Source organism: Cupressus sempervirens, chromosome 3 (genome assembly GCF_028749045.1).
Source record: "Cupressus sempervirens isolate cs-2001-9-10 chromosome 3, ASM2874904v1, whole genome shotgun sequence".
Taxonomy (NCBI): domain Eukaryota; kingdom Viridiplantae; phylum Streptophyta; class Pinopsida; order Cupressales; family Cupressaceae; genus Cupressus; species Cupressus sempervirens.
The window spans coordinates 627,646,357-627,658,081 of record NC_143120.1 but is presented as its reverse complement, the minus strand read 5'-3'; the positions used below and the strand labels follow the sequence as shown (position 1 = coordinate 627,658,081).

The 11,725-nt window shown below is 32.0% G+C and overlaps 1 long non-coding RNA gene across 1 annotated transcript; it reads right to left on the bottom strand.

Annotated features, from left to right (window-relative positions):
• Nucleotides 1-569: 569 nt before the first annotated feature.
• Nucleotides 570-3,826, bottom strand: LOC149568244 (uncharacterized). Its single transcript, XR_016361665.1, has 2 exons — nucleotides 3,621-3,826; nucleotides 570-1,068 (listed from the first exon to the last, which is right to left on the bottom strand). It is a non-coding gene; the product is annotated as an uncharacterized LOC149568244 (long non-coding RNA).
• Between the last annotated feature and the right edge of the window lie 7,899 nt (nucleotides 3,827-11,725).

Below are 11,725 nucleotides of genomic sequence, written 5' to 3'. Positions count from 1 at the left end.
GAAAGACTTAAATGTGTCAACAGAGCTTGAGGAAACTTAGTTTTTTTTTGCAGAGATATTGAGCACAAAGAACAAAATTAAATACGGATGAAAATCTTTCCAAGAGTGTGAATGCAGAAATTCATGAAGAAAAAGAAGATTAGAAAAGTATATTTATGAAAATCCAGTGGGAAGTTTAATGTATTTTTAGTATGTCCCATATTGTGTGTCTGCAATATCAATGTGGGCAGGTGTTGATAATCTTGAAGTTGGGCTGGAATCAAGCAGATTTCTAAATGTTCAAATGGAACTGTTAATTTTGAAGGTGCCTAATGTGAGGGTGTTTGATTGGATAGGAGATCAAGAAAATAAGCTAAGCATTAGATACATCTTCTAATCATTCTGACACTAAATAGAATAAATGGTTGCAGCCTACGCCTCTCAAAAATCAGATTGGCTATATATAAAAATTAGTTGAATGGAAAATTATGATAGCCTCAAGAACCTGTTAGGACTGGAAGTTTCTCCCTACTGGAAGTTTCTCCCTAATCTTTCCTGACTGCTACATGGAAAAGTTATAGATCATTCAGTTTATGCTAAATAGAGATCAGGGTTTCAATTCAATTACCATCTAATTTTTTTCGAAACTGAACATATTTGTTCCCACGATGCCATTGGGAAATCTGGAAAATCATTTGTCCTTGTGCTTTTTCTCAAATGTTGTGTTGTGAGGAATTACTGTTCAAGATACATTGTCTCCAACATTCTATGGAACAAACAGATTGTACAAAGATGGGGTCTACTAGGCACATATTTAACATTGCTATTATATGAACTCATTCACCAAGTACCAAAATGGATCCAAACCAATTGTACATTCTACCTAATATAGAATCCTGTAATTAGCCCCTTCGGGTGGCCAATGTATGACAATTGAGAATCTCATCCTGTAATAGGCCGTTGGGGTGTCCAACGTAAGACTATTGAGCATTTCTACTGGTTCAACATGCTTGAACCCACCAATCCTCCAGAAAACACAGAGAGAATGACCAAACACAAATGAGAGTATTGTAACAAAACTTGGAATATCTGCAAGATCAACAGCTTAGTATGCACTCTTATCAATACAATGTACATTTTTACCATACAAATGTAGCTATATTGGTGCTCCAAACATTAATAAAACTACAAATAATTCACACACTCCAAAACAATTGTATTTGTAAATCTTCTTCTGGAAATAAATAGCAAATCTTTATGGTTATATTATATCACACCTATTGCAAGTAAATACCAGTATCATTTAGGACCTATTGCCCAAGTGTCTTGCTTGACTCCAAAACAATTGTATTGTAAATCTTCTATTGGAATCACTTGTATACATTTTACAGTACTGAGACAAAAATAAATAACAAGTTGACAATATATTATAGGTTTTTATTCTGGAGGTTGTGCAACAATTGCAAATTCTGGAACTTCCAAGCTAGCTGGTCCAACAGTTATTGTGGATCACCTTAAATTGTTATCATCAAATTACTAAGTAAATTAATCTTTAGTTTACATTTATTTCTAAAATGTGCAACTTCTGTGTAAAAGTAATAGTAGAAAAGTATATCTTATTATTTATTAATCTTTTTTGATAAATTTTATACCCTCTCATTTAGAGGACAATAGTTCTCCATGGGAAGGGTCTAACGAACACTTTATATGAGGTCTAAAAGGTTTTAAGGCTCACCCTTGACCCTTCTAGCATTCAAAAGAAACATGCCAAACGACCTCCAAAACTTATCCCAAAATCTCCATTACTTTGATAGCTTTGTAATACAATAGAAATCGGGTCAAACAAACACCCACATCTCTTGAAAGTTTTGTTTTACTAAGAAATGGTTTTGAAGTTTTATATTGAGTATAGGTGCACAATTTTGAGAGAATAGTATAGTGCACGTGCATTGGTTGACTCCCACACACAAGGGTGAAAAGGCGTGTATCCTAAACATAATTTATCAATCCTAAAATTCCCCAAACCAATAAGTAATGAAACGAGCTCTTGACTGTTGAAAGGGTTGTGTCTTATATTTGATGATAAAGTATAGCCTTTGACATTAGTATGGTAAAAATAAGTTTTGATGTAAAATGCACATAGTTGTTCCCAGAATCAGGTTTACAAATCCAACTATTTTTGGAATGTATCGATCATTTCTCCTTGGCATGAAAAATTTAACAGTTTTTGAGTTGACAATCGGCTTAACCCTTGAACCTACAAGGTACAAGAGCTAATTTTAAAAATTGTTAAGGTTCATAGAAGAAACATCACTCTATCCTCTGTTCAAATTGTCAGTTATTGCAACCTTTACACCTTTACATATTAGAAGGCATAAAATAATTGAAACATGGGTTTCCTAGAGCTATACAGGTGGTAGAGCATTTATACTTGGCAACTAATTGACAATAGGAATGTACAGGGTTCATGCAAAAGACTAGACTTTTGTTATGTGAGAATTTTTTTTATATTATAATCTTTTCTGATAATTGAAGAGCATTTATAGCGGCTGGCAGATCATTTGCCCCATAACCAGTCTCATGATCTTGTATAAGCTTTGTTGTTTTAAGGAAACACTGGGAAGAACGAGTAACAAAGAAGCATTGTGTTCAATTGTGCTTGAACAATTCAAGCATTTCAGCAATGCACACCGAAGAGGGGGCACCCTTTCAAATGGCACGACGGTGGCCATCAATTTTTTTACCAAATTTCCCGTCGTGGTAGAAAACGGGGAAACCATGAGCCATTTTTTATCACCAAAATTGTGATTCTGTAGCCCGTCTTAATCACAAAAACATGGTGAGCTTGGTTGGGTATTGTCTGCAAACACAATCTCCTCTTCATAAGATTGACTATTTATTTAAATGTAACTGATTCGCAGCAGCAAACAATTTGATTAACAGTTCCAAAGAGATAAAACACTTAGGCAATGATGAACAATAATTAATGAATTTTCTTGGTGAGCAATTTTTGTTGGGTCTAAAAATAATTTTGGATTTTCTTTTCTTAAAATATTTATATTCTGAAGCCGATCTATAAATTCATTTTTTGTTTTCTCCTCTTCTAATAACATTTCATCGCAAAAATATCAAGCTTCCCAGAAAGATGGGATATCACTTTTTCTAAGATCTTTTGATGAATCGGGTGTGAAATGTTAATCTATTAAAAATTTAGATCATATTTTCCTCAAATCTATTTATTTAGTTCATACTATTCTCCTTCATAATATGTTCATATTCGAATTTGTTTGAATAGTTTACAAGTATTTAGATTGTACTTCAATATTTGTTCCTTTCTATAAACCTTAGACTCTGTGTTTGTTTCAGTGGTTTAGAAAAAAAATTGGTATTAATATTGGTGCAGGTACTTATTGCTGAAAATGGTTGCTCTCACTAATTGTTGATTAACATCTATGCCGGAGACAAGCCTGCAAATAAATAAAAATCTAGCAAAATCTGGAAAATTTTCAACTTCTTAAGGTAAATGTTCCAATCAATAGTGACAGGGGATTACAATCTAGAATATTCTGAGTCAGCAACCAAACTTGAATCTGTAAACTAGGAAAAAACAGTAGACTATGCAATAAATGAAAGAAAATAACCTTAAAATATAAAATACTTGAAAAAGACATTGGCTCTAGATTCTGCAACTTGTATACCCAATACCCACTGAGCTCGATTCTTCATCTCCTTCTAAGCCCATATTCGATGCAACGAACAACATCAAGGTTCTATTGAGAAAACTAGACGAAGATGTATGCATGCTTCCACAACAAGCGAGATCCCAGTATCACAGAGCATTTATGACGTTCCGTAGATGCCACTGCTACTATATAGCTATATGTTTTTTTGCCAAATAAAATTTAATTTACTCATTGAGATTTATGATTATTTTCTATTTTAATAATGTGAAAAAAATTTAAACTTTATAATAAATCAAGATCATCAAAAAATTCTGGAATCTAATTGGCCAAATTAATTAGTTTAAAAAACTGAAGGGTTCTAATAGTTTGCCTGTCTCTAGAAACTAACAATACCAATCAATGTCCAAAACAACTAATATTAATATTTGATGATTAATGTAATACAATAAGGACTCGATGATAATAACCATACTAAACTAATAAGTCTAACTTATTAATCCTACCATAAAACGGTGTCAAGGAGAGGATGGGGTCACAAGCCAAATAATTAATACTAGCACTTGCACTTTTAAGAGTGCAAGAGTTAAGCCGATATTTTTGTTTAATAAGATTTGATGATGAAATTTTGAATTCAATCATAAATTTAAATATATATATATATATAAAACTAACAATGTCATAATTAACCACTCTAGTGTGTGCAGTTCCTTGTAGGCAACCAAGCAAAAAGACAATACATATTGCATAAAAAATTGTACATTCCTTAAAAGGAAAATGAAAGAAAAGATAAATAGATATATATAATAAATTCCTCATAAGAAAATGAAGGAAAAGAAAATACACGTGTATAAGAAATCTATACATCCCTCCCAGACATATGAGGAAAAGGAAAATCCCTATGATCATCTTTAATCATATTTAACCATCATCTCTTCCATTTTGACATAGTGTTATAATTATCTCCAAATGCAAAGTAATTACTTGAAAATATTTCATAGAAGATGCCCCAAATTACTTAATAAATTACATACATTCACATTGCTATTACTACACTCTAATATTTGTTAAAGCTTACTAATTTGAGAAGAGGGGGACCTGAAAATCTAACATAACACTTTTGTTTTGGACCTTGGGAAGGATTTATTTGATTTGATTAAAGTGGAAACTAAAAACTTACTTCAAACTAATTAAAAAATAATCCCTCTATTCTTGTTTTTGAGAAACTTCTTGAAAATTTCCCTTGATACCTAAACTAATATAGCATAAATTCCATAAAGAATTATTTAGTCATACCAACAATCTTTCCACATACTGTAATTTCTCAAGAAATGAATTAATTTTGTTCATACTTTTTCACAAGATAGTTGGAACTTGTAAAACATAAGAAAACTTAAGTACCAAAGAAATAAGCATGTGGGCAACCAATCTGAGCAGCCAGGAAGGATTTTAAAACATGAACTGGTCATGGAAATAACTATTACTACAATTTAGCAACTCATTAATATGCCTGGGACAATACAAAAGTCATGTTTGAATTGCAATATTGTTTTTTTTTTTGTCATGAGTATTTCTTTTCTATCCTTTGTATTCTTTTTGTCTTCCTCATTCTTGACCTATCTTTCAACACTCTACATCCATCTCAATTTTCATATATGCAAAACTATAAACATTAAAAATGTTCCACCTGTGGCCTGCCAAAATTCTGGTGAATCTTTCCATACCATTGACTAGTTCCTTGTTGATGCACACAGTGAGGGATGACATGTGCGGGTAATAAATAGAGCCATCTTCAGATGCATTGCCTCCTTAATAATGAGAGCCACCATCAACACCATAACTACCGCTACTTCCACTTTCACTTTGGCTTTTTTCATAGCCACCACCAACAACATATCCTCCACTTCCACCATCACCTTTTTTGTAGCTCCCCCCTCTTCCACCACCACCATGACCTCGTCTACCGCTACTAGCCTCTTCAATGGATCAGAACCATTGAGATCTTCTAGTCTCACAGTCACTCATAACTAATACAAATATACATACAAAAAAAAAAAAAAATAGACAATATAGATCTATGCCAATATTTCAAGCACCAAAACCACAAAAGAAAGAAAGAACAAACATGAATTTAAATGAACTTTGACTCCATGACTTCATCAAAATCCCTGAAGGTGTCTTTCAAGCTCGTGTCATTGTTGGACCAAGAAAGGCCACCAACAAAGCAGTGGAATTTGACATCAACAATGACCATTTTGGATCTAAACACAATCCTTCAAAGATAAACTACACAACTTTCAACTCCCCAATAACTGTCAACTTCCCATTTAACATGAGTCACTCCTCATTTAATGGTCACAATTTTTGTGTTTAATCGTTTCTTGGGGAGAAATATTGTTTACTTTCTTTTTCTTTTTCATGTAATCTAAAATACATCTATTTGTATATAATTCACAATTTTTTGACATCCACCATCCGATAGTTTTTAGGCATATGACAAGTTTCTCGCCATTGTGTGCCACAATAAAAAAGCCTATTGGCTTAATAAGTATAAATTCACACACCAAAATGTATGGGTAATAAAAATATAAGAATAAAATAAGAAGGAGAAGAAGGAAAGCCAAACAACAAACAAGGGATTAAGAAAAAAAATTGTCCTATGTGGAAAATAATGATTAATATATGGTAGCAAGAATTAACAAATTAGACCAACTCAAAAGCTATTTATAGTTATTTATTTTTTTAATTTTTTAAGATCTAGTATATATGTTCAATTAGTGTGAATAAGAGCAATAAAAATAAGGACTAATGTGAACCAAGTAGACTTGAATTTATTTCATTAAATTTAGAAGGACGAAATAAAAGAGTAAGTGGATTTTCCACGAGATCAAGGAGATTAAGGGGCTAGAAAGGATGGAAGGGGATGTTGGGAATGATAGAATCAACAATCTGGAAAACAGGGTTACTAAGGTGGAAAAAAAGGATGGACAGAATCGAAAGCCCTCTCCACAGTACTACTAACCAGAGCTTCCAAATTATCAAAGCTTTAAATGATTACATTAAACAGTTGCATAATATGATGGAGGCTAGGGGATAGAGAAAAGAAGGGAAATGAGTTGAACAGGGACATAAAAGATGAGGTCCACCCCAAAGATGAGTGCCCTAGCAACAGGACCAAATTGAGCACGAAGAAGAGGGACAGGGATGATTCTCCTAAGGACATTCAGTTGATCAGTGAATTGGCTAGGACTATAAAAATGTTGAAGCTCAAGGTTGTTGAGCTAGTTAAGAACACTTTTCTTGACTAGTTCCCCTGGCTTTTTAAGGTTTTCCTTTGGTTTCTAGTTTTGTTAGGCTAACCTACTCCTCCAGAGGCTATTTTTTTTTGTCTTGGTCTCTTGGCCTTCTATGGCCTATTGTTTCTATGTTGTCTATTTCGTGTTCAGGACTTAAAGTTTGATACTTTTGTCAATTGCTAGGTTTCCAGCACTTGTTAAAACCTATTTTACTTAATAAAAAACATTCAATTATAAAGGAAAAGCTATTGAAGGAGTTAATATACATGGTATGAATACTTCTATTATTTTATTTTTTGTTTAAACTTTCATTTATATATTTAAGATAAGATAAGAATCTAAACTAAATAATATCATTATAAATAAGACGAATTAAAGTGGGTCATACGAGTAATGATATATTTTAATGTTAGTAAGTAAAACATTCATGTTATATGGTAAGTATATTTTAAAATGGATAATATTTAAATGATATTTTATGCAAGATCAATATTGTCTCTTACGGTGAAGAAGACTAATCTTAAAACTCTTTGGTATAAATATTAGAGATGGGTGTACTTCCCACTTGGTTGACACAATAGATATGAAATTCAAACTCCTAGTGTCAATATCAAAGATGCGTGAAAATTTCATTTGGCTGATATGATGGAGGTGGAATATAAACTCTTAGTGTTAGTATCAAAGATGGGTCTTTAATTACCCATTTGTCTAACATACAAAGAAGGATATTTAGTGTTGGTATTAGAGATGGGAACGATTCCCATTTGGCCAACACCATTTCAATAGATATAACCTTTGTAACATCCCAAATTCTATGGTTAGTAAAACCTGCCAAAAACAAATGTTAGAATCATAATAATAACAAATCACATTATACTATTCTACCCTCTATCTTAATCCCAACCTTAAAGACGTATCTAGATCGATTTTCCTAACCGTTAGTTATTCAACTATCTTCTCTAAAGTGCACCCCTTAAGGTTCACATATGTATATGTTGTCATCATCAGAATATTATGTCTCTTAGGCATGTTGGTTAGATGGAGATTGTATCAATCTCACATAGCACCATTATAGAGATGATTAAAATCTTAGGTATGTCAGTCAAATGGAGATTATGAGTCTTGCATATCGACATTACATAGATTGTATCCATTTAAATGGTGTTGGCCAAACAAGAACCATGCCCATCTCTAACACCAAGACTTAATATCCTTCTTTGTGTGTTAGCCAAATGGGTAATTTCACCCATCTTTGATACTAACACTAAGAGTTTGTATTCCACTCAACAAGTACTTTTGGTTTAACAAATTTGAAATGTTTATAGGAAATAATGAGATTTTTTGGTCAATAATTAATTTGAGTGTCTTGTGCTATTCTTATTATAAAAAAAACCAATATTTAAAATATCAATTTGATAATAGTATCATGTATAGCTATATTTCTGTAAGCATATTCTTTCTCTAAACATGATGATAATATAAAAATAATATATATTTTTAAAATGTACCAAACATTTCTCTTATTAAATATATTTATATATTATAATAACCTTAAATATTATATATATACAAACATATACATACATACATATATTTATGTATGTATATATGTATACACACACATGCATATATGTGTGTGTGTGTGTGTGTGTGTGTGTGTGTGTGTGTGTGTGTGTGTATGCATATGTATATGTTAATGCATGTATATATGTGTGTGTATATATATATATATATATATATATGTTGGAATATTAGGAAAGGTAGGATGTTGAGAGGGGGATGAATCAATATCCTCTAAAACTTTTGACCTTAAACAAATTTAGCGATGTCCTTATCCTTTTCACAATTTAGTAAGCTCTTAACAATAACAACAATGCTTTGTAAATCAAATAAATTTATCTAATCTAATTTGCATAAACCATGTAAACATAAGCATAAACTCATAAGAAATAACACAAGTTTTTGGTCATGCAAAAACCCCTTGGTCAAAGGGAAAATCACAGTGAGGATGGTACCCACAAATCCATCACTACTACGATAAGAGGGTGCCTTGTTAGGCCTATAATGTTTTTTTCACTTGTGGTGACTTGCTCTATTAGGAGTATACAATCAAATCTACTAAGATTTACCTTCTTCAAGGATTTTATAACACTATGCTAAGTGTGTAATTAATTAAGAGATTTACATAAAGATTGTTAGGTCTACCTTCCTCAAGGATTTAGACTACTACAATGTTAGAAAGTAGCAACAAATGATCTGTATGATAGCAACTTACTCTACTTGATCATATGTCCCTTCTATTTAACTATTTATCATCTTGTGTGTTTGATTTTCAATTCCTCTTTATATTGCTTAGTCTTAGACCTTTGACATACTCAACACTTTCTCTTTCATAAACACTTCTTTCTCGCTTAAAAAATCCTCTTAGTAGCAACATAATTTTTTTCTAGTTGGGTCCTTTTATAGCTACTTTTCCCTCTTTGATATTTGATCTAATTAGGGTCCAAGAATTCTTTAGAATACATCATTGATCAAAATCAACGATCTAGAATAATCCGTGTTCCATACTTTTCCTTTCTTCTATTTCATTAGCCTTTTCTACCTTGAAATCATAAAGCAATTAAATCACATTCTTCAATAAATCTTTCTAAATCTTTTCCTTGAACTACATAAATATTATTCCCTGCTTGGTATGATTATTTCACATTAGATTTTGTGCCAATTAAAACTTATATATAGCCATTTATTTTACTCAGTAAACAATGTGTTCTATATGTTGTCACTTGGTAGTGTCTTTGCTCGGTTATTTATATTTGGCTCTATGAGGTCTTCTTCTTGGCAAGTATAAAATAGCTTAGTGAGTATTGAGCTTGGCAATAACTATATGCTTATCATTTGCTTCCTTCATTGCTCAGACAATACAAAGACTTGGTTACTATGTTCACCAACTAACATATTCACTTAATCTTTACTATCTTTTTGACACTAGCAACATGATAGTTATGGGAGTAACATTCTTCCCCTTTGACACATGTGGCAAAAGCATTATATACAACTCCCCCTATACATATACTTCCCTGATAAAAAATATCTTTTCATTTTCCAAAATTCTTTTGTTTGCAGTATTATATCATCTCCTTATAAATCTATAAATAAACATAATACATATAGATATATAGACAATAGCAAATAATTTTCCCCTTTTTGACACTGATGTCAAAACAACTTAAAGCATAAAATACTCAGTTTGGATGAAATCCAAAGTGATCAAGAAACTCTTGATGATTCTTCATCATAATTGTCATTGTACTATCCCAATTTGACTTGATCAACTCAATAGTCTAATGTAGCAACTAGATCTATCATGTGGCTTGCAATTTATAGGCTTGAGGTAGAGTAGAAGCAGGAGCAGGTATGAGATCCTTGACCATCTTGATATGATTTTTCATGACCTCAAGATGAGGTAACAAAAATTCTTGTATTTCATTGTTCTCAACCCTTAGATTGCTTTCTTCTTGTAACAATTCTTGTTCAAATATTGTGAAAAATCTCACTCGGGAATAGTGCAGTGATGATGTTCTTGGATCTATTTTTAATTAATCTACACTAGAGTTCATATCATCACTTACATTTTACAATTTATTCTTGACTTAACTGGTAAGGAAAGGAATATCACACAATTTTTGAAACAATATTAAAACATTCTACACAATGCTTTCCAACTCGGTAATGTGAGTAGACAATGCCACTTACTGTATAGTAATTTTACTAGAAATTTTCTCCAAAAATGTTCACTCAGATCTCTTTTCTACTCTCTCCATAAGCTTTGATTGAGTGTCAATCTCTGGGGCATTAAGATTATCAACAACTTGAACTAATTGATCTAAAATAGGTTCTTTCTCATTTAATACAACATCCAATGTGTCATCTAGCAATATGTTCTTCACATCATATAATACTTACTTTTGATTATGCTCCTTTCTTAGTCTTTCATGCTCAGTCTTCCTATTACATAGAGTAATATATATTTCCATAGAATCAAAATCTAGATTATTAGGATTCTAGTCTAGTATGATTATGACTTCATCTTGTGTCATTGGATTGAACTTGGTAATTAGTGCACTCTCCTTCTTTTTCTTTTTCAACTTTCATCCTTTTGAATCAATAAAATTGGTACCAGGTGATACAATTTGTGGCACAAGAACTTGCATTTCCATATTTTTCTATTTAGGTTCATCTTCTTTCTTGGTTTTAGCTTCCTTGTTCTATGGATCAACAATAGAAACTACCATGGGTTTTACAAATGGTACTAGAGCCATGTTCAATAGAATACTAACCAAATCATCTTTCTTGGGTTCTTCACTTGGTTTCTCCTCTTTCTTCAGTTCTTTTAGGTCTAGGGTAGTAGAATATAACAACATAGTATTGTATATGTAATTAGGTGTACATTCAAAAAGTGATAAATACTCTTTCCTTTTCTCCTTTGCAATTAGTTATTGGCCTTGCCCATTAATTCTCTCACTCAGAGGTCCATGGGCTATTACTTGTTCACCTATAACAGAGTCAATTACTTTTTTCTCCATAGAGTCTCCTCAAGTTAAAGCATATTTATCATCAACATTTGTGCTCTTTTATTATGTATTTGTACTTCCCTTTTTCTTGTTATCTATATCCTTTTCTTTTTCCTTTAGCGGCCATGGGAATAGTATTTGCTAAAATATGTAATGAGCCAACAAGAATATCACTTATAGTTTGTGCATTTGACTTAGG